This window comes from Agelaius tricolor, unplaced genomic scaffold (assembly GCF_023055355.1).
Source record: "Agelaius tricolor isolate 1412-34295 unplaced genomic scaffold, bAgeTri1.0.p SCAF_19, whole genome shotgun sequence".
NCBI lineage: Eukaryota > Metazoa > Chordata > Aves > Passeriformes > Icteridae > Agelaius > Agelaius tricolor.
This window is the reverse complement of record NW_027269279.1, coordinates 3,150,542-3,178,289: the sequence shown is the minus strand read 5'-3', so window position 1 is coordinate 3,178,289 and position 27,748 is coordinate 3,150,542. Positions and strand designations below refer to the sequence as shown.

General features: G+C 44.8%; 1 protein-coding gene across 1 annotated transcript in view; it reads right to left on the bottom strand.

Moving 5' to 3' along the window:
• Positions 1-27,748, bottom strand: part of KPNA7 (karyopherin subunit alpha 7) — a 48,768-nt gene that overhangs the window by 17,321 nt on the left and 3,699 nt on the right. The window contains exons 2-3 of the mRNA XM_071443898.1: positions 26,121-26,182; positions 16,355-16,529 (exon numbers count right to left, since the gene is read on the bottom strand). The gene's annotated coding sequence lies outside the window, so the exon portion shown is untranslated. The remainder of the gene's footprint in view (positions 1-16,354; positions 16,530-26,120; positions 26,183-27,748) is intronic.

The window sequence follows — 27,748 nt, the reverse complement described above, 5'->3', positions numbered from 1 at the left end:
GAGTCCTTGCACACGTATATTTTTAGCCCATCAAGGTTTTCAGGAGGATGGTGGGGAAATGAGATCACCAGGCCAGCCAGGGCCACTGCTGCCTCCCACCAGTGCCAAGCTGTCCTGACTGCAGCCCGAGCAGTGGCCTCTGAACCAGACCCTGGTGGCCACAAGTGCCCTCCCCAGCCCAGGGGCTTCTCCCACTGTGCCCATGCTGACTCCTGAGCCGGCTGAGTCACCAGGCTGGCGCCCAGCGTTGCTCGGGGCTGCAGAGGTGGGACAGGAGCAGCCCCGGGCCTGGGCAGTGTGTCCCTGCTGCCAAGGAAAGCCACAGCACAGCCCCTGCTCCCTTTAATCATGGCATGATGAAATCAGCCTGGCCTCTGCAGGGAGCAGCAGCTGAGCAGGTAGGGCTGGTCCCCAGGGGCACATCTTGGGCTGCTGGACACGGACACAGAGCTCACCATGGGCTGCTGCAGATGTGTGGGTGGGGAAGGAAAACTGCCTGGAGTGTGGGACACAGTCTGCTCCCAGCACAGAACACGTCCCAAAAAATGCAAAGCCTTGGGACATGAGTCACGCCCTTGAACTCCCCTGCTCCCTCCTCTGGAATGGCTTTGCCACAACTCAGGTTGAGACGAGAGTGAAAACCACCATGGGCCATGGGAAATGATGTGCTCTGGACTCTCCTGGTAGTTTTTGGTGGCTGAGGGCAGGAGGTGATGAACCAGATCTTCCCTTTTCTCTTTTGGTTTCCTCTGAACCCCCATCCAAAAACCTCCCTCACCAGAATTGGTCTAACAGTTTTCAGGGAAAAAAAAGATTGGAGAAAAGCCCCCTGTTCTCAGCCATAGGCAGGTTCCCAGTGGCCTGGGCCTGGTGGGGAAGACCCAAGAGAAAGTGGGAATATTCTCCCTGTTTTTTCCCAGGCAATCTCTTGTTTCTGACCCCTCTTAGGAGTTACCCACTCATATTTGGGATCTTCCTTCTGCAGCAGATTCCCACTGAACTGGAAGGTATCACTGGTGTGAAGAGGACACCACCACAGGAAATTCCATGTTTCTTCAATCTGCTTCTCAACAACGTGGGAAACACTGCTATTCTTCTCTTTTCCTTCTGGTTTTACCTTCTACCCAAAATAGAAGCCAAAATGACTGATAGTTATAGGGAAGAGGGTGTGGATGACACTGACCCCATGCAGCTCCTGACTCTGCCGAAAAAAGAGAAACCTGAGGCCATGAACAAGCCCTGGGATGGATTTTTCCTCCTGGGTGAAGAGAAAGGCTTTCCTTGATAAAAGCAAATGGCAAAACACCGGAATATTTGAGTTCTCTGCGTTGCTTTGCCCTCTCTACAAATTAATTCCCTGCACTTCTTTTTGCCCATTCATAACCCAGGGGGGAATCTTGATCTGTGGCTGCAATGAATCCACACTCACACAGAGCTCTGGGGGCTCCCAGGTGGTCTGGAAATGGGAATAAATAGCAGTGGGAGGAATAATCACAGTGTTTGCAGAGGGCATGGAGATTCCTGAGAGAACAGTGCTGTAGAGCAGCCTCGGGGATCCTCAGCCAGGTGGGATTTCCCAGCACTTTATTTCCTGCCACCTGCACAACCAAAGCATAGTAAAAAGTGTTTTATCTGGGTAAAATATTGTGAAGAGCAGGTTATTCAAATAAGGAAGGAGATATAAGCATCAATAATCAGTGAGGAAGACCCAGTCTTTTTTGTCATGATAGCAATGAGGAAAGTTGTTTGGCATCAACTAGAAATTGTTCCACCATAATGATGGCTCCTCTCCTCTCCTCTCCTCTCCTCTCCTCTCCTCTCCTCTCCTCTCCTCTCCTCTCCTCTCCTCTCCTCTCCTCTCCTCTCCTCTCCTCTCCTCTCCTCTCCTCTCCTCTCCTCTCCTCTCCTCTCCTCTCCTCTCCTCTCCTCCTTCCTTTTCCTTCTTTCCTCTTTGTTCTTTTTTTCCTTTTTCCTGTCCCCTCAGACCCTGCTGTGGGCGTCAGTAAAACAATTCTGAATTTAAAGACACGAATAGCAGCGACATTTGGCCATGCAGCAGAAATCCTGTTATTCAAGCCTTGTGGGATTCCTTCGGTGGTTTCCTATTCCTCCTTCCAGCTTCCTCACCGCCAGACCTCTGGATTGCCAAGTCCCAGCTTGTCCCTGCGCCTGTTTCCTCCTCCACAACTTCTCCCCCCAGGCTCTCCCTATCCCACACGCATTCCTAGCCTGTCTTATGCTGCCCTCTATCCTTGGAATAACCTTCCTCCTACTCCAAGCAACAAACCTCGTTTCTCTTTCCCAGCTTTCTGCCCGCAGATCCCCAGCGCTGCCCCACCATCCCCTGTGGGTGTCTCAGTCCCGGGATACACCGAACCCTCTTCCCTAGAGCTGAACCCCACAGCCCACTTTGCCTTCGGTGCTCCTTCCTGGGGCTGGGATTAGCCAGAGTGCCCTGAATCCACACGGCTGGACCCCTGCGGGGAGCCTCTGGCAGGGCTGAGCCTGAATGGAATTCCTGCTCACAGCGGGAATTCAGCTTTCCGTGGGAGGTGACTGACAGCAAATCTACTGCTCGGGTTGGTTTGGATGGTGAGGGGTCATTGTCCTCAAAGCCCAAGGCTTCTGCATTGAGCATCCTGCTGGCTTTTGCAGGAGTCCCTGGAAGATCAAATCATCCAGATAAATCCTCTTCTGGAGACCCTTAATAATGCTAAAAATAGGAGGAAGAACAATTCCTTCCATTTGTCAGTAGCAGTCTTTCACTGGTAGGTCACTGTAGATCATAAAAAGATCTTCCCTCAGAAAAAAATAAAACCAAAACTATCTTAAAATGCTTCCTCAAGCATTAATTTATATTTGCTAACACTTCCCACTGAGCATTATTGGTTCCTATTTTCTTGAACTGAGTTTGTCACTTTCGTTTTGCCTTCCTATTTTTATATGTCAAATTATTATATGTCAAATTAAAAAATAGCTTTGAACAACCCCTCAAATCAATGCCCTTTCAACTGATCACTGCTGCAAAGATTCAAAATGCAGATTATTTTTAATTTTACAGATTTTTTCAGATTATTTTGCAGATTTCCTGCAGTTTAATTTTGGAGTTCTCAGTGAACACGTAAAACATTGGGAATTTCAACTGAAGCCTCACTCCTGTTTCTGTGTGCTACATACTTCTGCCATATGCTGCAGAGAAAGGAGGATTTCTTTAAGCTCTAATACAGAATCTAAGAAGAAAGACAGTTTTTTATAGATCTGATCTTTGAAAATATTAAATTTCCTCTCACTGACTTTCAAATTTGCCCCTACAGGCAACATTGTCTGTCCCTGATGAACACTCAGAACCTCTCAGCTACTTTCTGTTTTCCTACAGATATTGCAATCTTGATTAACAGACTCATCTTTTATTTTCTCATCCAAGGCAAATTTATCTGAATTGACTGTGGTGGCACAGGGAGGCTGGCTGGGGCTAACACTGGGAGTTGTAAGTAAGCAGATAATTCTCCATATTAACTTTGCTTTGGGTTTTTTCTTGTGTTGAATGGACCCTGTTTTGATTAAATCAGACACGAGCAAATCTGAAATGAATTCTGTGAACTGGAGGGATCTGCACTGCTGTAAATGAAACCAAACTCTGTCTCTTCTACAGTGAAGTTACATGTTTTAGATGATGACAAATTTATTTCCTCTTTCTTTACTTGCCTGTGAGACTCTGTGCACACAAAAGGACACGATGCCTCTCCCAAAGCTGTACATTTTTCACTCCATGATTATATTGCAACCATTACTAACACTCATCAGCACAACATTGTAATTGCCTTGCAACCAAGACCCTAAAAATAGCTCTGCAGGGAAGGTGCATTGTTCTGTGCTTGCACACGTGCATCCAACACTAAATTGAGAGCCACAAATCTCAGCTCTCAAGGTGAAAAGACCCCATCACATTTCCTGACTAAAGCCCTTCAACACACAGAAAAAGGAGAGAGGAAACATATGGACCAGCCATTCTTTAATGTGGGATTGTCTGCATCCCTCTGACTTTCAACTCACCCCAGATTTACATCACACCCAGCAACCATATGTTGGATTTGCCTCTGTGGACAGTTCAAGGCCAAGGCAAGCTGAGGTTGTTTCCTGGCAGCTTTCAGCCTCCTCCTGCCTGGCATGGCCAGACCTTTGCTGGGCAGGTCCAAGGACCTCCTGAACCTTGGCTGGAGCCCTGTGGGCAGAAGGGATTGTGAGTCCTCCCAGAGTTACTTGGACTAAACAAAATTGGCAATAAAGGTGATTTGAGTTAACCTAAACTCGCCTGAAGAACTCACATGATGCAGCTCAGAGCAGACTTACATGGAGAGAGGGAAGGATGAAAATGCCCAGGCAGGACCTCCTGGTGATTTGATATCCCTTTGGGGATTTTGGAGTGAATTGATGCAGTGAGGTTTAGAGACCAAAAGCCAAACTGTGTTAGAGCCCAGCAGAAGGCATGGACCGAGTGATTTCAGGGTACAAACCACCTTTTCCAGAGCTCTTCACTGAAACAAAGGGCTGTGCAAGGACACAATGCACAGGACAATCCTACAAACCATGCACTGGCAATTCAGAGGATACTCAGAAGCAGGATGAGTTATTCTGGACAGCTGCTCCTGAACCCAGCAATGACATAGCTGGACAAGCATTGACATTTTCTGCCTCTCTTTCACTTGCTGCTAAAATATCTGTACTAACACTTGTGTCAGTGGGAACATTGTGAAGGTTAGAGGCATGTTCTGAGAGCATCACTGAAGGATGCTGTGGTTTTTGCTGCACTCACAGGACTTCCAAAGGATATTTTGAAATACTGCTTTCACTGATATCAAAAGCAAAATTGTCACTGACATCCAGAGGGCTGTGACTTTTCAATCTCTGGCTGCTGGATACATCTGAGATACAAACATATATATGCTCCCCTCTATGTTCCATGTCTGGAGAAGTCATGTATCATTTCTCAGGAATGAGCCAAGAGATATTATAATTTCTTCCTTGAACTTACTGGTACAGCACTTTGTGTGTGTTATTCACTGCCTTTAATGCTCACATCCCTGCTCAATCCTCTGTTTCTGGGATAAAAACCCTATTCCCCAGAACTGTGCTTGGTCAGAGATTGAAATAGGTTCTCTGCAGTGGGGGGTTGTTACTAATTATCCTGGAAGAAGAGGATTGCAAGTGACTTTTCCTTAGGCAGGCCAGAGTGAGAAAGGAAAGCTGTCTTCCCTTATCTTGATCAATGAATGGGGAGGTCCCCCTTGATCTGGCAGGGCTGCCATGAAGGTAAAAATGATAATTTTCAAACTGAAGTGTTGAGCTGCTTCATGCTAATTGCTTGAATCTCCTCAGGACAGGGAAGACAGCCAGGACAAGCTTTTCAATACTCTTGAAAAGGTTTGGGTGCTCAATCCCACTTACTTCAATGTGGCTGCTATGTCAAAATCTCCTGGGCAGCCTAAGTAACTTGTCTCACTAAGGCCTTTTTTTTTTTTTTTTTTTTTTGTGAAGTACTCAAAACATGCTCAGGAGTTGAAACCTAGAAGAACATTCAGTCTCCAGTCCAAAACCTGCTTGTTATGCCTTGTTTGAACTGATTGTGTCATTACCTCTTGGTCTGCCTCTTGCTGCAGAAACTTCTGTTTGTGTTCGATCCTAATTTTTAGCATTGCATCAAGGTGTGATCACAGCAAAAAACCACAGATGGTGGGGAAGAGCCACTTCTCACTGGAAGCCTGAAGGAACATCAGTGAAAGTGAAAATACAGCAAACAGGATGCTCCCCCCCTGTCCTGAGCTTCCTGTAGGGATAAAATTCAGCTTCTTCAACCTGAGGATAAATAAGCAACTGAGGAGCAGCTGGGACAGCCTGAAGATTTGTTCAGTTGTCTGTGAGCTGAAGCCTGAAGATAAAATATCAGCTCCAGAATAAACGAGCATGATGTAGGAGTGTCTGGTTAACATTCAGTGGCCTGGGGTTTGCAGGACTTCAGATGAGCTGTAACAGGGTTTGTTTGAAGCCTGAAAACTGACAGATCTGAAAGCTGTGGCAGAGACCACAGGTTAAAACCTGCTCATTTCGCATCCATGTGTAATCTCAAGGAGCAGCTTTTGTGAGGAGAAAACTTGACCCTTTGTCTAGTTTTGACACATATTTTCCTTTTTAATATCATTTTGAAGAGTATCTGTTGCTGAGCAGAGCTTATTGGGAATATCTGCTGGCTTCTGAGACTATTATTATAAGCAAGACTTGAGCTACAGCGAGATCAAACAGTCTCCAGCTGCTGAACTTCCAGTGCCCTTTCCAGCAGCTGTTGGTATTTTACAGCTCCCAGGATTTATACATTGCAAACAAGCCTTTTGTACAAAGCAGATATGATTTTCATAGTCCACAAAGACAGGCAGTTCCAAATCATGGCTCACAAGTAACACACTGCAAGATCCTCTGGTGTGTTTGGAGTTGTGCACTCTCCCTGCTCTGGGCAGGGTGGGAGAGCAAAGCACTGTGCTGGTCTGAAGGGACCTGGCTGCTCAAATCTCAGTGGGATGGAAAATTATTTTAAATATTTGACACCATGGCCTGGCTTCCAGCTTATGGTACAGATTAAGAATTCCCTTGTGGAGGTCTGTGTCCCTTCTGTCCTTTGATGTCCTGGGCTCTGGTCCAGAAGAAGAGACTTCTGACTCAGGATGTCACAGAGAAATTCCAGCAGGAGCCAAGGAGGAGCAGGGAGAGGTGGACAACATGGACCTGGCTTGAGATCTCACACTTGGTGACACAAATCAGGGCAAAGCCAGTGTGCTGTGAGCTTAGCCAGTTCACTGAGATTGGAAAAGCTGCTAAACCCAGACTCTTGTTTCTGGGGAATATAGAATGACCTTAAACAACACATTGATTTTTTTTTAAATGAACAGATGTGCTGTTGAGAGTCAGAGCTGGCATCCACAGCTGCCACAGGGCAGCAGGCCTAGCAGATGGCTGAGCTGTCAGCTAAGGACTTGATCCTGCTTTGTCCAACAGCCCTGCCTTGCCAGTGAGTTTGGAGCCATGGTGGAGCACAGACCCTCCAGAGCCTGCAGGAGCCCAGGGGCAGCAGCACCCACTGTGAGGTATTATTGCTCTGCTCCAGCCAGGCAGCCCTGCTGAACAGTGTGTGTGTGTGAAGGGATGGAGCTGAGAGCTGCTTCCCTTCTGTCCTTCCCACTTTGTTCCCAGCAGGGCTGATCTGCAACCATTTTGCTGAGTATGCAGCAAGGGAATGGGGACAATGAGGGATTTCCTCCCTGTTTCTCAGATTAACATGTTCACCTTCCCTCCAACAGTGGCTGACAAAGTTACTCAGCTGCACTCTGGAGAGTTCCAGCGGGGTCACCACCAGGCCCAGGGGAAAAGCAGGGAACAAGCTGGAGTGGAAGAGCATCCTCTCAGCATCAGAGTGCCAGAATGGAGGATTTGGCCATCAAAGGCTGCCACTGTAACACCTCTGGGCCAATCACCCAACCTCCTCAAGCCCAAGGGAGGAGAAGGGGAACATCAGCACAGCCAGTGCAGAGCAGTTCTTTTCTGCCATGCCCCTTCTCTAACCCTGTGTAAGCTGGAACCTGCTCTTAGCAAAGTCAGAGATGAGCCCAAGCCCTCTGCATGAACAGATCACCCCAAACTTCCATGGGTTTTTCACATACAGTAACACTGGGAAAAGTACAAGCTAGAACCAAATTAATGTGTGCCTGTTGCCATAAAGGCAGAGGTGGCTCTGCCATACAGAAATGTGCATCTCAGAAATCCTTTCCAGTGACAATTAGTTGAAAATACTGATTATGCAAATGTCTGACCTGTGATGCCACAGTTGGGCATTTTAATGCACAAAGAACAGCAAGACTGTTCCACGACTCCCCAGCAGGTTGCCACTGGCTTTGATTAAAAATATAATCTTTATAGAAATTCTGAAAAGGAACAAACTCCCAAAAAATCACAGCTTGTTTCTAGTAACACAGAGCTATAGGAAAGCTACCTAAAAGACACATCAACCAAAGATTAAATCAAGGTTTGCTTCCCTTGCTTGCATGTTACTGAAGAGCCAGAGCCCTGCAGCTCACTGCAGCCTGTCTTGCCTTTCCTGGTGGCTGTGCCTCGCCTCTCTGCTGTGCTGTCACACAGCCATGCTAATGCTTAGCAGCAGGAACAGTATTTAAGCATATTATCAAACTCCACCAGTTATTCATATACTCCACTGCACAGACACACTGACAGAACATGATCAGAGCATGAATCACAGGCCCTTTGGTCTATCTTTTTTACACTCAGCAACTATTTCTTTTCTTTGCTACCAAGTAGGTTTCTGAAAGTGACATTTGACTGTGCCAAAATATGTTCTGATTGTGCTTGGTTATAGCAGCCTAGAAGCCACATTGTCCTCTCTGTCAGTGTATCAAAGTATGAGCCCAAAAGGTAAAAATATAATATCTCCATAACACGCTTTCCTTTGGCAGTGCTGCAGAATCATTCATTCAGGGCAAATGGGTTTTCCATGGAAAGGACCCCCTGTGAGGACTGAGACTCTAAGGATTGCTTTAATGCTATTCCCATGCCAGCATTAACTCATTTCCTTTCCCTGTACCCACAGGGAGGATTTCTGCCTCTCTCTGCACAAGTTAACAATCATAAATCTGCTTTCTTATGCACTACCAGGCTGTTCTCTTGCTGTATCTGAACTGGTCATGCCTTTCCTCCCCTGCTCCTTTCCAGATGTGACACAACATCAGGGGGTGGTAACAGAAGAACAAGGATCCCACCAAGCAGTGGTGGATTTGCTTCAGAAATCCAGCCTGTCCTGCTCTATATCCTCCTCCAAGCAGAGGAGGCTGCAGGTGGAGTGAACATCAGGGTACAATCAATTCTGTCAGCTCCATGCATCAGTACATAAATGTCCCCGCTTCTGGTGCCCAGCGCTTCCCCATCGTTCTGTTGTGGAAAGGACAAAGCCTGTTCCTGTAGCACTCCCTTCATGCAGGTAACAGCCTTTGTCTGCTCCTGTGTCCTTCTCTACCCTGCTGAAAGACAATCTTGCTCTGACCTTGAAATTTCTGCCCCTCCAGCACGAGAGGCAGACGGTGCGTGCGCGTTGGTGCGCTCGGGAAGGCACCACAAGCGCTGCTCCACAAACATTCCTGCACAGATGGAAGCGTGAGTGCAGCCCTGGATTAATGACAGGCTACAAAATCTCCCCCTGGCACTCAGTGGCCTTCTGCTGCCCAGACAAATGTCAGGTTGTGATCAACCAGAAAAACCCGCTGCCTACCAGGGCTGTCATCAGCTCAGCCCAGCACTCCGCTGTTGGGAGGTGAATGGGAGAGATGGGGAAACTGCTTTGCAGATTTTGAGCTATCAAATGGACAGGGTTGCATCTTATTCTACTCCCTGCTTGTGGAACTCCATCTTGGGCTTTGCTAAACTGATAAACAGCACCAACATAAAAGGGGGGACTGACTCTTGAGATGCAGTCCAGCACCTTGAGGATGTGATGTTTCTTTCTGAGGCTGCTGTCACAGCAGTTCCAGTAACTCTCAGGAGTGCTAGAAACAGGACAGGAAAGCTCCAGAGAATCCTGTCAATATTTTGCCTTGAAAGTCACAAATGAAAATGGGAAATGCATTACAGAAGAAGTTTTGTGTTACTTTTCTGTGTATCCAAAGCTAAAGCCAGTTGATATGGGGCTATGATTCCAGCTGGGAAATGCAAATGACTTTATAAACCAGAAGGTTTTCTCTCTCCAGCCTTGGTAACTCCTGTTAGCTCTTTCACTCCACTCCTCTTTGTCTCATTCCAGGAGCAGCTGGACTAACTGAAGGTTGCTTTGCACAGCACATCCCTGCATTTCACCCACTGCATTGCTCCAAATGGATTCCAACAGTGTACAGCAATCCTCAGACAAAGCTCATAGTGCCTCCTACACAAGCTGGAGCTGGCTGAGCAGATCCTCATGCAGGAATGAAAGAGTTTGGTTACCCCTTCACAGGTTGCCTTGTGCCCAGGGGAATGTCAGGCTGAGAGACACTTCCAAGCACCAGGGCCAGAGACAGGATGTCTAATAAACCTCTCATTTTGTGAGAGAAGCACAAAGAGAAGCACAAAGAATTAGGAAATACATGACCAGGAACTAGACAAATTGGCACCATTTTTATTGGCCTGTATTGCCTCCTGTGACCTTTTTTTTTTTCCTTTGTTTTTTGCAGGATAACCACAGAAGCAGGGAGTTGCAGAGGGGGAAGAGCAACATGAGTTTTCACCTATGACATATATAATAAAGTGGAAGAGCAAGTGATGGAAAGCAGTGAACAGCAAACAAATGTGCTATGAATAGGCAGTTACTCGTGCTGTTTGAATTCCAACACCATTACTGAATGCACAGCTTCCACTTGCACATGTCAGAGCTGTGGTTAGAAATGGCTGCTTCCATTGCTTCTGCTTCTTCCAAGAACTTTCACAGGTAGGAATATCCACAGGCTTCTTTACAGCAATATTACAGTGCCTGTGGGGCTGGGAAGAGACATCAGAGAAGATCTTAGGCAGTGATGAGGATTCTGCACTGCTGCTAAGTTCTATCATTAAACCTGTCTTTCCATGTTAGATACCAAAACCTGAATCCCAGCTTGATCTCTGCAGTGTTTGTGGACAATGAGAAGGCACCAGAGCTGCTGCTTGGCTCTCCTGACCTGGGGGAAAAGGAGTGCAGGTTGGATATAAAAGGGTACCATCTACTCCAACCAAACTGGGCTGACTAAACTGATGGCAGTTATGACCCAGGATGCCTTTGGTGTAGATAAAGCTGCAGAGTTTGAGTTTCTACAGCAACCCACTTCCTCATGCATATAATATTCTCTCTTACACACGCTCCTGAAACTGACTTTTAATCAGACAGTTCAGTTAATAAAATGCAAATGAAGTGCACCTTCAGCTATGCGATAAATCTTACTTGCTTTTTACTATTCCTTAGTCAGGCAAAAATCCTACTAACTGATCATTTATCCAATTTAAGACTGGAAAGTAAAATGTAGAGAGATTGTTGTAGTCATCTAATATTAGCAGCATGCATCATTAAATTTGCACATATGTTTTTGTCATAACATAATGAAAGTAGCTATTGTAACAGCCACGCAGAAGGGAGCATTCTGTTCTTTCCAAGAACCTAAAATCTGCATTTCCCAACTTTTATAATAATTACACAATAGTCATCCTTCATCCAACCTACTCTATCTTTAGGTTTCAACTTATGGATGGAGATCACTGCCTCAATATTACTTTAAAGCCAACAGCTCCAAGATTACTACTATTATTTTTCATTACTACTAAAACTATTTAGTGCATTTCCTCTCACAGGATGGCACAAGGTGTATTTTGGTTTTATCAAGGACAAAAGTTCCACCTTCAGTTTTTTCTAAGCCCCACACGATCTGTTTGCCACAGGCTTTACCTGATGGCAATTCAGAGGAATGGCCACAAGTTTCTGCAGCTGCTTTTCTGGGAGAAATTAAACATTAAGGTGAAGAAAATAAACTGAGGTTGTCCTGTTCTGCAGAATTAAACAGTGGCAATTACAGGCACTGAGAACCTTGGGATGTCTGGGCAGGAAAGATAAGGGCTGGGAGAAAAAAATAACAGCCATGTTCAGTTAGAGACACTGAGAAAGTCAGTGACTTTCTTGTTAATTATTGATAGGGCAAGGGGCCTAAATAATTTCTTTCCAAATCAATGCCAGAAAAGTTAGTAAATGGAGAAAATCCTGAAATCTGAGTCTATGCCTGCTGCCTCTAGGGAGTGGAAAGAGAACGTCTTCAAAATTCAAGGCCTGGATTTCCCACTTCTCAAACCAGCACAAACCAGAGGAGGGTGAGGAAATGAGCATGGGAATACAAGATTTCACTATTCATTAACATTTAAAAGCTGAAACAAAGATATTTGGTTCACTTCTCTTAAGCAGGACCCCGCAGCCATCACAAAGGGGCAGTTCCAGCTCAGAGTCTCTTCACTTTGGCCCAGGATGGATAAATCAGTTGGGTTTCTGGCAAGAGGGGAAAGAAAGTGCTGACCAAGATATACAAGTTTAAGTGAAACAAACAAACAAAAAAAATTAAAGCCAATTTTCTACATATGGTTGAATCAAAATCTGCCTTTTTATCTGGGTACACACCTTCCAGCTCCAGTGTGAGCCAAATGAGGCTAAGCTACAGGCTTAGAAAGTAAAAGCTTTCAAAGGGTTCTGGTCCCATTTGGACTGGTGTGAATCTAGATCATGATAAGAATCATTCTGCATTTATATCAGTTCAGAATTTGGCATGCAGTCCTGACTTCTGTGCTGGCACACAGATCTGCTCCTGTGCTCCATAACAACCTTTTCTAGGAGCTGTATTACTCACACCAGAGATATGAAACTGCACTAAACAGGCATTTCAGGAAACACCAGGCCTCCCACTGGTATGCAAAACCCCCTAGGATCTGATAATAAAATGACCACCTCAGGGCTTTCAGGAGCCATTAGAATAGAAATTGCTTGTTTTGGGAGCCTCATTGCTTGGACTCCATAATTCCAGGTGAAGCTGCTGCTGAATGTGGCTCAGCAGGAGGAGGAAATGTAACTGAAGGGATGGGAGGTGACAATAATCATGTCAAAGATTTTCTCCCAAAGATTTGGGAGCTCAGAGAAGACAGGAAAGAGCAGAGGAGCTGATAAGCCACTCTGAGCCAGGAGAAGGGTGACCTCTCCACCCAACTGCAGGCTGTTATCCACAGGGAATGGTTAAAGGCTCAGGATTCATCCAGGCAGGGCATCAGCTCCCTCAGGTGACTCATAAGAGGCTCCTTTTCAGAGTATGGAATGAATAAAGAGCACATGGGGATGATGCATGAGCTTCACAGGCAGCCTGACTGTAACTCAAATGAAGACTGAAAAGCCTCCTGGTTAAAGCAAAGGAGCTGCTGTCACAAGTTCTGTCCCTGGTCCACCACTGATATTCAGTATGAGCCACAGCAAGTTGGGGTGGCCTCTTTTTGAAGTGCAAACTCTTTTTTAGGAGTCTGTGTGTGTACAAACAGAGGTTTTAATGCTTAACTTAAAGAAGCTGTGGCCTGAGACACAAAGATCAACTGTAACACAGGCATGTTAAAAGAATCTTATTAGCAGCCTTTCACAGGATGAACACTGGATTCCCACCCCTTCATTAGGAACAAGGGAACTTGTTGGATGGTCCAAAATGAAGGGTGGGCCTCCTGAGGCAGCTCCTAGATGTGAAGGAGCTGACAGGAGGGCCAGCAAGTGGATACTGGAGGATTAGCTCAGCCATTTGAAATGGCACTTGGAAGGGCTGGAGCTGGAGAACACCCTGGCTAAAACCCAGAAGGAGAAGTGGGTATGACACATAACCAGGGGCTTTTTCTGCCTTATTCTTCAGGGAAATGAACCCAGCCAACCATTACAGCTCTTCCACTCAGAGCACCTTTTGGGATGCTCAGATTTACTCAGCTCATCTCCCCCACGGTTTCTTATATTGTCTTCTAGCATCTCATACAACCTGGGATGGATTTAATTATTCACTTCACCCTCCCACCTGATAGCAATAGTCATTCCACAGGAATTTTTAGGGATCTCTCTACATAAAGACATTGTATTTCTTTGACATTCTTCATTAATTAGACCTACTTTTACGTAATGATGCTGGTAGGCCTCTGCTTATAACACATCTCCCTCTGCAGCCATGAAACTCCTTTCCATCCAGCCTTGGGGAATGCTTCTCCCTCTCCTGCACCTGAATTGTTTTTTATTTAATGTAATTGGAGAAGTTTTAAATCTGCACCAGAGCAGCCATGTGGCTGTCTGCTGCTTCTTCTGAAGTCAGTGTTAACTTCCACAGGATGTTAAACTCACAGATGCCTCATATGCCTCAGAATTTATTAACTGAATCTCAGATTCCTTCTAAAGAAGCACAAGTTTCCAGTGACATTTTGTCCTGCTGCTGCTAACGGCTTGTGTGATCCACAAAAACCTTTTCCTGTCTGCAGGCATTAGACCACAGGGTTCAAACTTAGATCTCTCTGCTTGGAATGACTCAGTCACTAAACGCCAAAAGGAGAAGAGGGCTTTGCAGGGAGTTCACCAGGCAGAAATAACTGTTTCAGTTTTCTTTATTCTCTCCCATTCTCATTCTCCTGGTCTGGGGAAAGGAAAAAAATCCCCATTGTCTACTTGGTTCAATGCTGTGAGACTCCAGCATGCTGCACAAACAGGAAGGGGCTGTGTTTTTCTAGGTATTAACTCATGGCAGCACAGTGAAGTGTTGCCAACTTGTGCCACTGCCCAAAGGAGCTGTGTGAATTTGGAGGGCGAGCAGGATGCTTTGGGAAGAGTCACTGCTGGACTGAGCTCCTGTGGCCCCATTGAAAACCACACATGGAGCTCAGGCTGCTCTCCAGAAGCACCTTGGAGGAATTCTTTGGGTTTTCAGTCTGTTGCCAGGGCACGGTTTAGCTTCTCACTCAGTTCTGTGCACTAGTTTTGGCTTCTCCCTTCTTGGAAAACTGCAAGGTGAGGAGAACAAGGCAAGGAGAACAAGGTGAACCACCTGCCCAAGAACAGCAGCCAACCTGCCACTTGGATACCTGAGGTGCAGTTGCCATGGTCTCTATTTTAGATGACCCTCTTTGCTCTGGTTTCAACATGCTGGGCCCTTTTGATGAACATCATCTGTATGTTTGCTGTGGCTGCCCCATCCCTGGAATGTTCAAGGCCAGCTTGGACAGTGCTTGGAGCAACCTGGGATATTGTAAGATGTCCCTGCCCATGGCAGGGGGTGGAATGGGATGGTCTTTAAGTCCCCTCCAACCCAATCATTCTATGATCCTATGATTTTTATGCTTGTTACAAAGCATTTTTTCACATTTATTCTGCTTTTTTCGACTAGCTGGAGGACAATTCTGAAGAAGAAAAGAAAATCCATGGCAAGACGAAAAAGGCTCATCCTGAAGCAGAGCGTGACCTCAAAACGACAACTGCTAACCTCAAGGAGATGAAATGAGCAAAACTTGAAAGATGTTCTAAGGAATTTTCATGGCTTACTGTGTCAGTTAGAGTGGAATTTCTCAGGGTACAAAATCCTACTGGGTGCAGTTGTGCTACGTCACAGCTCTGACACCATCAGCTACAGCTGAAAAGTCCCTTGACCATAAATTCACTGGGAAAATCCAGATCTCATCAGCATTAACCCCATGACAAGCACAAGTACACTTCAGTAATTCAGGCAGGCAGAATCAGAAATGCAAGATTTTGTTTCCTAAGTCTTTCTCTGACTCATTGTCTGATATTTGTAATTCATCTTCCACACTCACCCACATATAAAGTGTGTATAATCACCGGGAAGTTATGAGGCTTAAATGATTCATGTTTATGTAAGGCCTTCTGATCCTCAGACAAAAACTGTTTTAGAATTGCAAAATATTATCACAAATTAGAACTTTATTTTTGTGTCACTATTGACTACTTCAGTGAATGGTCTGCCAGCACTGCTCTGAGAAACCTCCCCTTAGAAATTAACTTCCTGGAATACAAATACCCAACTCTATATTATCCAAACCACTAATTTACCTAGTTAATGAGCTAAGTAGCAAAGGCAATGTGCACAATCATTAATACATACTGCAAGCTTTGCTAATTCATATTCTCCACAGGGAATACAAGATCCTTGTGCTTCAGAGCAAGGCCACTGGGACATTTAAGTGGCAGAAGAAAAATTAAGTGTTTTAGTCCTTCAGAGCTGCAAACAGGCTCAGCTTCCCAGGCTGCTTGAGCCTTTCTGTGCAGACCTGTTAATGATGGCATAAGAGGAGCTTCCACAAAGGAAAAAGGGACTTAAGTGCCCTGCCAGTCCCGTCAAGGAGACAGGACACTAAACCTCAGCTGTTCACTACAAGCAGAAAATATAATTTGGCTTAATTCATTTGGTGCAATGTCCTACCTTTGCCACCCCACAATAGGCAGCTTGTGCAGCTTTGACTTTTTGATAAGACTGAGTTGGCATAAAAGATTAATACAGCCCTTTAAACCTACCCTGTTAAAATGGAGTCTGGATCCCATATCTCTTTAAACCCTTAAATAACAGAACCAGCTGAGATCTAGTATTTATTTTTCCCCAGGCAGATGCTGATGTTTTTTTCTACAGCAGATTCTGAGTTCTCTTTGAGCTTGTGAAACCCCTGGGCCTGGAAACATTTGCCTTTTCGTTTCCAGTGACTGAACAGTTCAGCCAGCTCTGAATCCAGCTTGTCTTGTGTATTATCCACTCACTGGAAACTCCACTGTGGAGTCTGGGGAACTGTGTGCTCACTGCAGATCTCCTGCCATGCTTCTCTGACCAGGAGAAAGGTGATGTGTTCCAGGATCCTCCTCAGGAAGTCAGCCAAGATGTCTGGTAGACTTTTCCATGGACTCTACTGCCCTCCAAGGCACTGTCCCTCTCACTCTGGAAGGAAAGGTGGTAAATCAAACAAGAAATGAGGCCACAGTTCACGGGATGTGCAGCGTTACCATTCTGAATTCAAATATTTATTTCATCCAAGTATTTCAGTGTTCAAATATTTAACTAAACACTCAGCATTTCAACAAAAACATGACACAAAGACCTAGATTGCAGCTATTTCTATGAACAAGCCTCTATTTCCCTCAAGTAAGCTTGATTATATTCCTGAAGGCCAAATTCCAACATCATACAGGAAGCCAACCATGCTGCAGATAACATCAGCTGTCTGCTGAGACACCTGGCCAGACATTCCTGCTTTCTTGGCTCAGTATTCTCAGCCATAGATCTCTCCCAGAAATAAAATCCAGTTGAGCTGACAAACATAAAGAGAAGGAAGTGAAGAAATTAAGATTCTTCTTGATATTCCCACAAATTTCTCTCACATCTCCTGCTCACAGAGACTTCTGTGCCCCTGTGTGTACTCCAGTCACTCCAGACACTGAAGAGCTGGAAGAAGACCTGGAAGCTGAGGCTGTATTTGAATAGAATGCTCTGAACATCTTCTAATGACTAATACAAATTGATAACATCAATAATAAGGAACATTTCCATTTTAATTCACTTTAGAAATGTGAGCTGATTAATTCTCATCCATATCAGGAGATAGGTCCACGTTGTCAGACACCTTGCAAGAGGGAAAACAGGTAGAGGAGCTTGTCCAGTGGCACAGAAAGCAGCAAGTTCAAGCAGAGCAGGGCTACAGGAAGAACAGTTGCCATGGCTGGGATAGCAGAGCTCATGGAGATGCCCCAGAGTGAAAGCAAAGCTGGAGATGGACAAACAGCTCATGAAGGCAGAAATGGGTAAACTCAGTGTAAGCATGGAATCTCTGCAGAAATCCAGGGGGAGAGAGCAGCAGGGAATTCCTCACCAAACCAATGCAGCCACAGGTGCAGCCATGAGTGCAAAGCAGAATCCAGCCTTCCAGTGGGAGCTGCTGCTGCCAGGGAGCAGCTGTTGGCAGCTGATGCTCACCACTGCCCATCCTGGCTGATGGAGCAGGCATCCCCCTCACAAAGGTCAGGGCACTCTGCACTCCCCAGGGCTGCTACAGTCATCCCAGTGCAGTTACCAACTGGAATAAAGTGAGTTTGCCAGGGAGGGAGGATATCTTGGCCCTTGAAGCCTTACTCAGCATCATATGACTGACCTCTCTCTTCCAGCTGAACTCCCATGCTCATGTGCACTTGCTGGAAGATAACCTGGCTGAGGCCAATGCCCAGCTGGCTGTGGTGGGGGAGAGCCAAGCTGAAAATAAAGCCATCAGGCTCCAAGGTAAATTCTTGACAGCTTTGTGCAATGTTACCTCCCTCAGATCCTTCTCTTCCCCTGTATTCCATCCAGCTCTGGCAGCCCTGCCCTGTCTCCTCTCACAGATCTGGCCAATCCTTCTCTCTCACTCCAGTCACATTGAATTAGTTCCTCTCCTGCTTCTTTATACAGTTGTTGCACATCCAAGACCAGCCAGCTGAGCTGGGAGCCCCAGGAAGCTCAGAGCAGGCTTACCCAGACTGTCTATAAAGCTTTCTCTCACCTTGCATGCAGATGCCTTGAGGAGACAGCTGGGTGAGGAGCCCAAGGTGCTGGGGAACACCAGCTGCCTGCAGAGGCTGCTGCTATCATGGGTCATGCACTGCCTGCTCCTCTGAACGTTGTCCACCTCAGAGTAACAAATCTGTTGTGTTAGCCCTCACAAAGGAGAACTTTTCTCATCCAAGTTAATGTCTGGGCTTGTCACCAGCTGGTCTTGGAGGGGATGTGGGGGACATGAACCTTGTATGGATATGGAAATAAGTCTCCCATGAGCTGGCAGCAGAGCAGAACACAGAGGGCCTCCTGATTATCAGTCCACTGTCCATTCAGTGGATTGTGCAGCAGTTTATTTACAGAGATCACAAAAGCCTGGCTCAAAATATATCAACATTTCATCTCCCTGTCTGACACCTGTGTGTTGCAAATGTCTACTCATCTCCAAAGAGTAATTCTAGTGCTGCACCTGTATATCACCAGTCTGGCAAGGATTTTGTGCTCAGAACAATCACCAAATGGGTTTACTGTCATCATTCTTTGAAACACTGAAAGCAAACAGTGATGGTGACATGCCAAGTTCTGTTTTCAGTTGTATGAGCTCAATTCAATTCACTCCAATAGAGCAAAAAAACAGGTAAGGAAAAAAACCTCAAAACCTTGGCTCCTGAACAGGAAGATATTTTGAAGGCTGAGATGTTTCTAGATGGTCCAGGACTGAGAGGTTCAAGTGGAATTTGTTCTGCCTTGAGTGCCATTGATAGAAGCAAAAGCTGGGGGAAACTAAGTGAGTACTCAGCTTTCAGGGAGTCTGGGGCTTAGGGCAGTCTCATTATTTAGCTTGGCTGCTGAGTCACAGCTCATGGATGTGATCTGTTGGGATGTAATTTGGTACGAGAGAGAGAAAGCAAAGGGCTCCAGCCAAGAGAAGGAAAATAATACTTGCAATAACAGAGACTACTGAGACCTAACATTGGTACACAGACAATAGTAAACAAACCTTTCTGGTTAAGGCTTGAATTTGGGTAGCCTTTTTTAATTTCAACAGGACTTTACTCTTCCATTAGCCCTACAAAAGCCACTGTAATTTCCGAAGGATAAAGCAAACACCAAAGTTTTTACAATCTGTTTTCTGAGACTGCTGCCAAGTTACCATCTTTTCTCTGGTGAAAACAGTGATGGTGTTCAGTAGGTGAGGGCTGCTGATTCCACCATTCTTCAAATCCATGATCTACTCACCAGGATATTTCTGCCATCTTTCCTTCAGGAAAAAGTTGGCTGTGAGGCTCCAAAAGCAGAGGAGACAGTGGGATCAGTCCAAGCCTGGGCTGCCAACATGGAGAAAACTGAGCAGAGGCTTCAGAATGAAGTGGAGGAACTCGCTGTTGACTTGAGAAGGCCAGGAATCCAGCTAGCCAGGAGTGTTCTCAGCCTGGCCACCAAGATCTAAGACCTGGTACCAGAGGCTCTGGGACACTTTCTGTTAACTCAAGTGGGCTTTGATCCACTTCCTTATTTCTTAAGGTCTCTCCATTAAATGTCAAGCAATCTGTATGGCCATGAGAAACAAGGCTCAGGCTTCTCACATCAAGAGAAAGCCCAGATGAGAGCCACAGCTAATTCCTGGGAGCACACAGCATGCTTCTCATAAGCTCATTAGCTGACTTCCAGAAACAAGAGTACAGCTAAAGCAAAAGCCCTCCTTTACTGCATGGCAAAGTATTCATCTTCCTTTAAAGGATAATGATATCCTGCTTTGAACTTTTCAGTGTTGCAGTACTGGTGGGTTGGCCACTGGTTATTAACTACCAAACTCAAAGCAGACCTAAACAACACAGTTTAAACACCAGCTCCTTCATTAAATTAGTATTTCTACTCTTGCTCATGTTAGTGTAAGAGCATGAATAGTAGTGCAACTGTAGGATATTTGAATAAAAATGTTACTTAAAATAGGCACAAAGGCTGCTCCAAATCCACTGAAGTCCTTGGGTACTTGCCAATGCCTGCAGTTGGCTTTAGAACAGATCCCAAGAGCCGAAAATCCCAGCATTGCATTACTGGGCTGAAAAAATCTGTTTCCCCATCCCTTTCTTTAATGAAGCAGTTCTTTATTCTATGGTTCCTGTGGTGTGCTTGTCACCATGGTATCTGAACACCATGTGGATCATAAGGATATGTAGAATATTTGTGATTAAAAGCTCCTAGGAAAGAAAAATGTACTTTTATTCTTTCCCTTCATGACAAGCAGTTAAACAGTCTAAAATAGTCTTGAATAACATCTTGTTTGTAACTGAATCTGCTTTAATATAGAAAAAGTCACACTGATCAACCCAGGCAATTACCAGCAGCACATCTGCACAAGGAACATCTGAAGTGGAAAACATTTTGCTCCACAGCAGCATCATTATAACCACAGGAGCAAGGATGACTATCACACTGATGGGAACTGGGTGATCTTGTTAAATTCCTAATGGTGAGGAAAGACAGCCTCATAAACATTTTAATCATGCATTCAGAGTGACCAAGAGAAATGCTGTCAGCCTTTAGAATGGCTGCCAATTTAACTGTGACTGGCTGGCAGGACATACAGAGAAGTGAAGTGTGAAGAGAACTTGTGTCCAGTGAATGCTTGGCTTTATTTTTCCAGGCCAATGCTGCTTGTGCTGCTCTGGACAAGAGGCACAGAGCCTTTGGTAAGATGCTAAAGGAATGGCAAAAAAAGGGCAAAGAGCTGCAGGTTGAAGTAAATTCACAGAAGGAATGTACACAACTGAAAATGTAGAGCTTTAGGCTGCCTATGAAGAATCCTTGGAGCACCTGGAATCTATGAAGAAAGAGAACAAGGCCCTTAAGGTTAAGTACTGGTTTGATGTACAAAAATTGTGCACATCATAAGCCCCTTGATTTCTACTGAATGATCTGTTGGGGTGTCTTCTAGCACTAATTCCACTTTCCTTATTCCTAGCAGTGCTTTCACTCTCTGAGGACATTAATTTGGTGCCATAAAAGAGAGGCTGCAGTGCCAGTTCTGGCTACTAGCATCCTCTAATTCTGAGCAATTCACCTGGGGGGGCTGCTAGCAACAGCCAGCTTTACCTTGGGAAGATGATATTCCCTTTAACCTCCATGGAGAGGATTCAGCATCTCCAGCAATCAGTTCAGAGCAAGGCAGTCAGACTCCTCTCAATCTCCATCTTTGCATCCCTTCTCCCTGCTGGCTGTTCAGTGATGCCTTCCCCCTTCCCCCCGGGTTTTTTTTACAGTTCTGTAAATTACAAAAATTGATCTCCTATATCACTGTCTGGAAGATTACACTGTAAACATTTAGGAGATGCTACAGTCTCTTGTCCTTGTGGCCAAGAGAAAACAGTGATGGACACCCTGGCACACACCAGAGTTTCCTGGGCTCTCCTCCATCAGCTGGCAGAGAGCCCCTCTCTGCTGCAGGGAGATGATGTGGTGTCCTGTTCCCATTTTGTGAAAGCAGCAGTCTGAAAGGGGGAAAGGAGAAGGCTGGATAAAAACTGGAAAAAAAATTCTCTTTATTAGTGCACTTCATTCTTCCACCTCTGTGAACACATGCAGCTAGCAGGGCTCATTCAGAAATCCAGGATAATGTCTAGCAGTGAAAAAAAAGGGCAGCTGACATAAAGTGACTGAAACCATTTCATGCTATTTCCAGTCAAAGGATCTGTCTGGTGCACTCAGAAAAGTTCACAGTCCTGAAATAAACCTATCACATGAAATATCTGTTTTCTTCCCTAGAGGAAATTAAGGATCTAATCAATCAGCTGAGGAAGGGAGGGGAGAACACTCAGGATCTGCAAACAGTGAGGCTGGAGATTGAGAAGGACAAACTGCAGGTGGCACTGGAGGAAGCAGAGACTTCCTTGGAGGTATCAGTGCTGCAGATGTGAGAGATTCCTGCCAGCCTGCTGCCCACACAGCACCAGATGGATTTTGCATTTATAACTGGATAGATTTTGTATGTATAATCACGTAGACCATAATTACATTATGTACATAATAAGGTTGCAGCATGGAGGTTTTAAGTTAGACATTAGGAAAGTTTGATAATCATTAAGGGGAATTACTGCTTAGACCAGATTGTCTGGAGGTTATGGTCTCTGTTATTGGAAGTTAAATGCAGTCTGGTCTCACATCAAGTGGGACTGGTTTGGCAGGAGCTGATCCATATTTTAGGCAGTACATTCTTAGGATGACCTCTTGAAATCTCTCCAGCCCTGTTTTAAAAGGAGGTATTTGTGAATGGCTTGGTACAAAGTCCTGGTATCTCAGTTTTAACAGATTTGAAAAGTCACTGTATTTTTATTACTTGGTGGGCAATAATTTGATACAAGGGCTGGATCAGACTCAAGATAACAGACTGCTGTACCATATGCTTCACTGGAGTCCACAGAAACACTCACCAGCATGCAATTGAGTCTCTGCAGGCGAGTCTGGAGACTGAAGTGGAGGGGCGTGCTGAAGATCTCTGCCTGGAAATGATGATGGCCACTGACCTGACCAGAATGGAAATGCAGCTGGATTGTGCCAGCAGGAACAGCAGTGAGCTTGTCCAGACCTGACCAAACTGCAACAGCATGGCCAGGTAAACTGGATGGAAAATAACTCCAGTTCTATTTTATACTTAAGTAACAAAGCAGTAGATTATGAGCTCTTGTTTAGACAGAAATCTTGAACACGCTGGGAATTTATATTCAAAATCCCTGGTTCTCCCACTCACACCAATTTCAATCTGCAGTAGTTTCAACAAATCTTATACAAGACAAGCATTACTAACAGTTTTTGTCAAACTGAAAACCCAAGAACTATTTATATGTAATTAAACCAAAAATGTTCTGTGTTTAAGAGAAGTTGAGATTGCTGTTTGAATAGGATAGCCAAGAAATGGACTGGAAACTAACAGAGATGTAAAACTAGAGAGCTTCCTTCAGCTCTTCATTGCTAAAATAAAACAAAGTAAGCAAATTAGTAAAAAGCTGTCTCTTTGTTGGAATAAAGTTATACAACTGCTGCCAAAAATCCAGTTCTAGTAACATAAAGACTTACAACAAAGATTCTTTCTATCTCTTACATAGCTATGTGTACACACACACACACACTCAAACCTCACTCGTGCTCAGTTACATCAGCCTCAATCAGAAACAATTCTCTTAAAGTCAGGGTGGCTACAATGAGAGGAAAACAGGATACTGAGAGAGCTGGGGTTTTCATGGGGTTTGGTTTTAAGTTTTGGTTTTTTTTAAAAAAAAATCTGGCATCACCTTAAAGAACAGCTTTGCAGAGAGACCTCCTACAACTTTCAGCATCCTCTCCCTTCATTATTTACATTAATCTTTCATTTGCTTTCAGGACCTTTGGATCCAAAGGGATGAGGATGCTCACCAGCACGAGGAGCTGTAAGTGCTGCCTCTGCCCACCTCAGAGAGAAGTGGAAGAAGTGCAGGCTGACCTGCAGGGCAGTGAGCACTCTGAAAAATTCCAGGAGCAGGCAGAGGTCATGGAGAAAGCATGAGGAACTCAGTGTCCATGCACAGAGAAAATATAACTGCTTATGCAACAGCTACCTCAGAGAGCTCATGTGTGTGTGGTTTAACATTAAATCTTAACTCTGGGTAAGAAATCCAGGATTAGGTAAATAATGGATAAATATCAGTGGTCTATAAGGCAAGTCTGATAATTCTATGGAATATGAAGAGCTCAGTTTTTAAAAATATTTCACTCATAGCAAGATTTTCACAAAAGGACCATCTTGGACCAGCTTTACTCCTAGCAAGGCTTATGAAGAGACTTTAAACAAATTTGGTGGAATAATTAAGACACTGCTGAGGGAAAAACCAGCCTAAAAGGGACAGCATAAGATTCTGCCTCCATTGAAACCAGAGTTTTACAGTTGTTTCCATGGTGCTCAGATTTCTTCCATGGACTGTAGCCCCCAGTGAAATCCATTGTAGTGAAATTTGAAGCCTCCTTGCATTACAGACTGCAGAATGAAATAACATACCTGCCACTTCAGTTTGTGCACAGATTTATGAAGCCACTTTAACATTCCCCATTAGAGTCTGCAGTGCTTTTCCATCAAGACCACCCATGATAACATTTCCAAGGAGAAGAATGTAACTTCTGGAAAGGACTGATAATCCAAGAAGCACTTCTCAGCTGCAATTATGGGGCATTGGTTATAAAAACTGAGTCATAAATGTGGCTTTTATTTGAATAGGATAAAAAATACAAGCAATACATTCCCCTCCAATTGACTGATAATAAAAGGATGCATTTTAAGCAGGTGAGCTGCTATCTCCATACTAAATTGGGGGTTTAAAACTTATTTGTTATATATAACCCACATAGCACTGAACTTGTGCAGCATTCTGGAACACTGTGGCACATTTACATGATGTTGTTTTGCTGAAGAGCAGCCTTTGTTACCAGAATGCAATTTTTCTATTAAAGCCTTTGGAACTCTCCTTCCATAGTGTGTTTTTATTATTATTATTATTATTATTTTTACAGCAGCAACAATAACAGTCCTCCAATGATTCATATCAGTAAACAGTAAGCGCTAAATGAGCTGTGGGGCTCATATTTTCCATGAGATAAAAAGACACATCCATATCATAAACTGTGGAGCAGAGACTATGTTTGTTGAGAAAGCAATCAAATACAGCTTCAGTCAGGTCTAAAGCCAGCTGCTGCTACTGCAGCAGAGCTCTGAAATAAATAATATTGGTATATAAACTCCAATCCAGCAGAAATTCAGAAAAATGGATGCAGACTTCAGGACTTGGTAAACAACAGGGTCTGTTTCTGCCTCAGAGGTGTATCATTGTGTCATTCATAAATCATCTCTGGCAGCTGAATGGAAGAGAGGAGCAGATAGGAGAGATGTTTTGAGTCTCTAAGACTTCTTTCTGCCCTCTAAAATCAGTTTGTTTACTATTAAATGAAAGCCGGGGCCTGACCTTCAACACTTTACTAATGAGCACAAGGAAATCATCAGCGAGCACTGAGGAGGTGATGAGGGAGCAAAGAAAGCTGGGGCTGATCTAAGTCACCTCCCCACCTTTTGCCCTTTCTGGTGGTAGCTGGAAACTTTCAGGTATATATTCCATTGTTTCTCTCCAGTGATGATTTGAAAGCAGTGTTAATAATAGATGTCAGCACTTGCACTGCTTTTTATGATCTTGAAAGGCAGGATGCATGTTAGCTCACTGATTGCAGCCTGGCAGAATTAATCCACAAAAGAAGAAATTCACTTTCACTCTGCCTCCCTGGTAATCTGCATCACAGATGGCACCCTGAGGAATTCCTCCATTTCCTCTTGATTTGTCCTTTCTTTCACTTATTACACAACTCCACTCCTCACACCTACCAGCCCTCCAACAAAGAGTGGGCTGGGTTCCCTCTCCAGCTAGTCAGTGGCATTTGGAATTGGCAGAGGAGAGCAGAGCTGCCAGCACTGAGCAGATTGCTCCTTTGGCACTGTGCTGACAACTGGCACTTCCCAAATATCACAGCTAGCTGGGGATTGAATGCACAGCATTTCCTCCCAGACTGACACTGAGCCTTCTGCCACCTTTGTGCTTTCTGTGTGCTCAGACAATGTCTTCACCCTCCACCTACAGCACACACTCAGCCACCTTCTTTCCACTGGAGGGTGGAAATAGAAGCCTGAAGTGTCATTAGAATCAAAATTTCTGATTTAATAACAGGTGGGGATGACAACTTTGACTAGTCCAGTGGTTCAAAACAAGCACCCCACCACCTGGTTTATGGTCTGATCTAGAGTGGTCCAAAATGTCAGGGATTACTTCCAATGAATTCAGTTAACTCTGGATCCAGCCTTCAGAAGGCAGCTTGTGATACACAATAAAATTTAAGATATGGCAAAATTTCTCAGAAGGTAACACACAGATTTCAAATCTACATATCCTAGCTTTCCATGATCTGTATAAATAGCTGTGCTCTCAATCTGTTTCATACCTTCCTCACAGTCTTCCTGTGTGGCAAAAGATCTGTGTCAAGAGCAGGATCATTATGAGCACCTGGAAAAGATTAAGAAGAACTATTAAATTGCAATAAAAGACCTGTAAGTCAAGATGGAATAGGCAGAACAGTTAGCCCTGAGAGGAGAGGGAAAAAAAACACCATTATGAAACCCCAGGGTAAAAAAAACATGTACAAATATCTTAGAAAAATTATTCCAACAGAGCAGCTATGAAACCCTTTCCTGCACCTAGCTTCCACATTCAGCACAAACACCTGAAAAGGAACATTTTCATTTAACAGCCAATATGTCCCAAAGGGAATGCACTAATTCAAGGAAATCCAGGCTAGGCAGAAAAGCTGCATGTGGGAACTCTGAACCCACTGGAGCACAAGGGAATTTCAGCACTTTGCACCCCGTGCAGAACTCATCCATCAGGATCTTTATGGTGCCTGGATGCAGCAGGAACAAGCCACTGGTCTCAGCAGCTGATCTACACCCACAAAGGAGAATTTGGAAGGTGTGCTGTCATCAGCAGCATGACTTTTTATTTTTCAACTGCAACAAAACTCCAGAGGCACGAGTAACTTCAAATTCCTGGGGTAGATACCAAAACAATGGGCCATTTTCTAACCCTCAAAATGGCACATCAATTGTGCTGCTCCTCTTCACATGAAGGAACTGAAACAGCCAGACAGCAAACAGAAACACTGTGTGGAGACTGAAAATTCTGCACAAGAACAAGAGGTCTCTGAGGGAGCTGGTCTTCTCCAAAAAATGTCTGTAAAACCAACCAGATGGGACAGATGCAGAATAAACTGCAAATGAGGAGTCTGTAGGTCTGCCTTGCCCCAGCTCTCTGTTCCATCACTTGGGAGTTTGATGGGATGATTCTTACAGGTCCCTTCCAGCTCGCTGTGTTCTGTGATCACACAATGGCACTTGGTGCACACCAGGGGCATTTCCCCTCTCCAGAACACCAGCTGTGTTCAGTTCATACTGACAGCATCCCCACACATGGGCACTTTGTAGACTTGGATGCACCTTCTGAGAGTCCCTGGAATGAGTGCATCACTCTACAAAGGATTGTTCTCCTCTGCCTCCTGTGCAGCCACTTCCTGCTCTCAAGCACAGTCTCTGATGTGTGCACAGACATGAACACACAATTGATAAAATACTTATTAACTACCACTCTTCAGGGTCATGCCCATTCTCCTCACCTTGATGTCACTGTGCACAAATATCAGACAGGTTCCAGGTCAATTTTTCCAGTGCAAAGATTCCTCTTGCTAAATCAAACCATTTCTGATATAGGAAGAGAGCCCATACAGGAAGGGGAAGATGCAGAGGAGAGGGAGATGGGATGGCTCCATTGGCTCTAAACAAACTGCACATCTGGCACTGTGTCTCAGGCTTTCCTTCCTGGGGAGGTTATCCAAGGCCTCTGTCCTTTTGCCCTGTGCCAGTGGCTCAGGGAAGCTGGAGCTCCCGTGTCTGAATCCACCTGCCATGAATTTATTAGAGCAGAAAAGGGTGTGGGATGGAGATGAGGAAAACATAGGTGTGTTCTCAACACCAGCTGACTCATGCAGTTCTGAGCAAGGGAACACAGATATTCCACAAG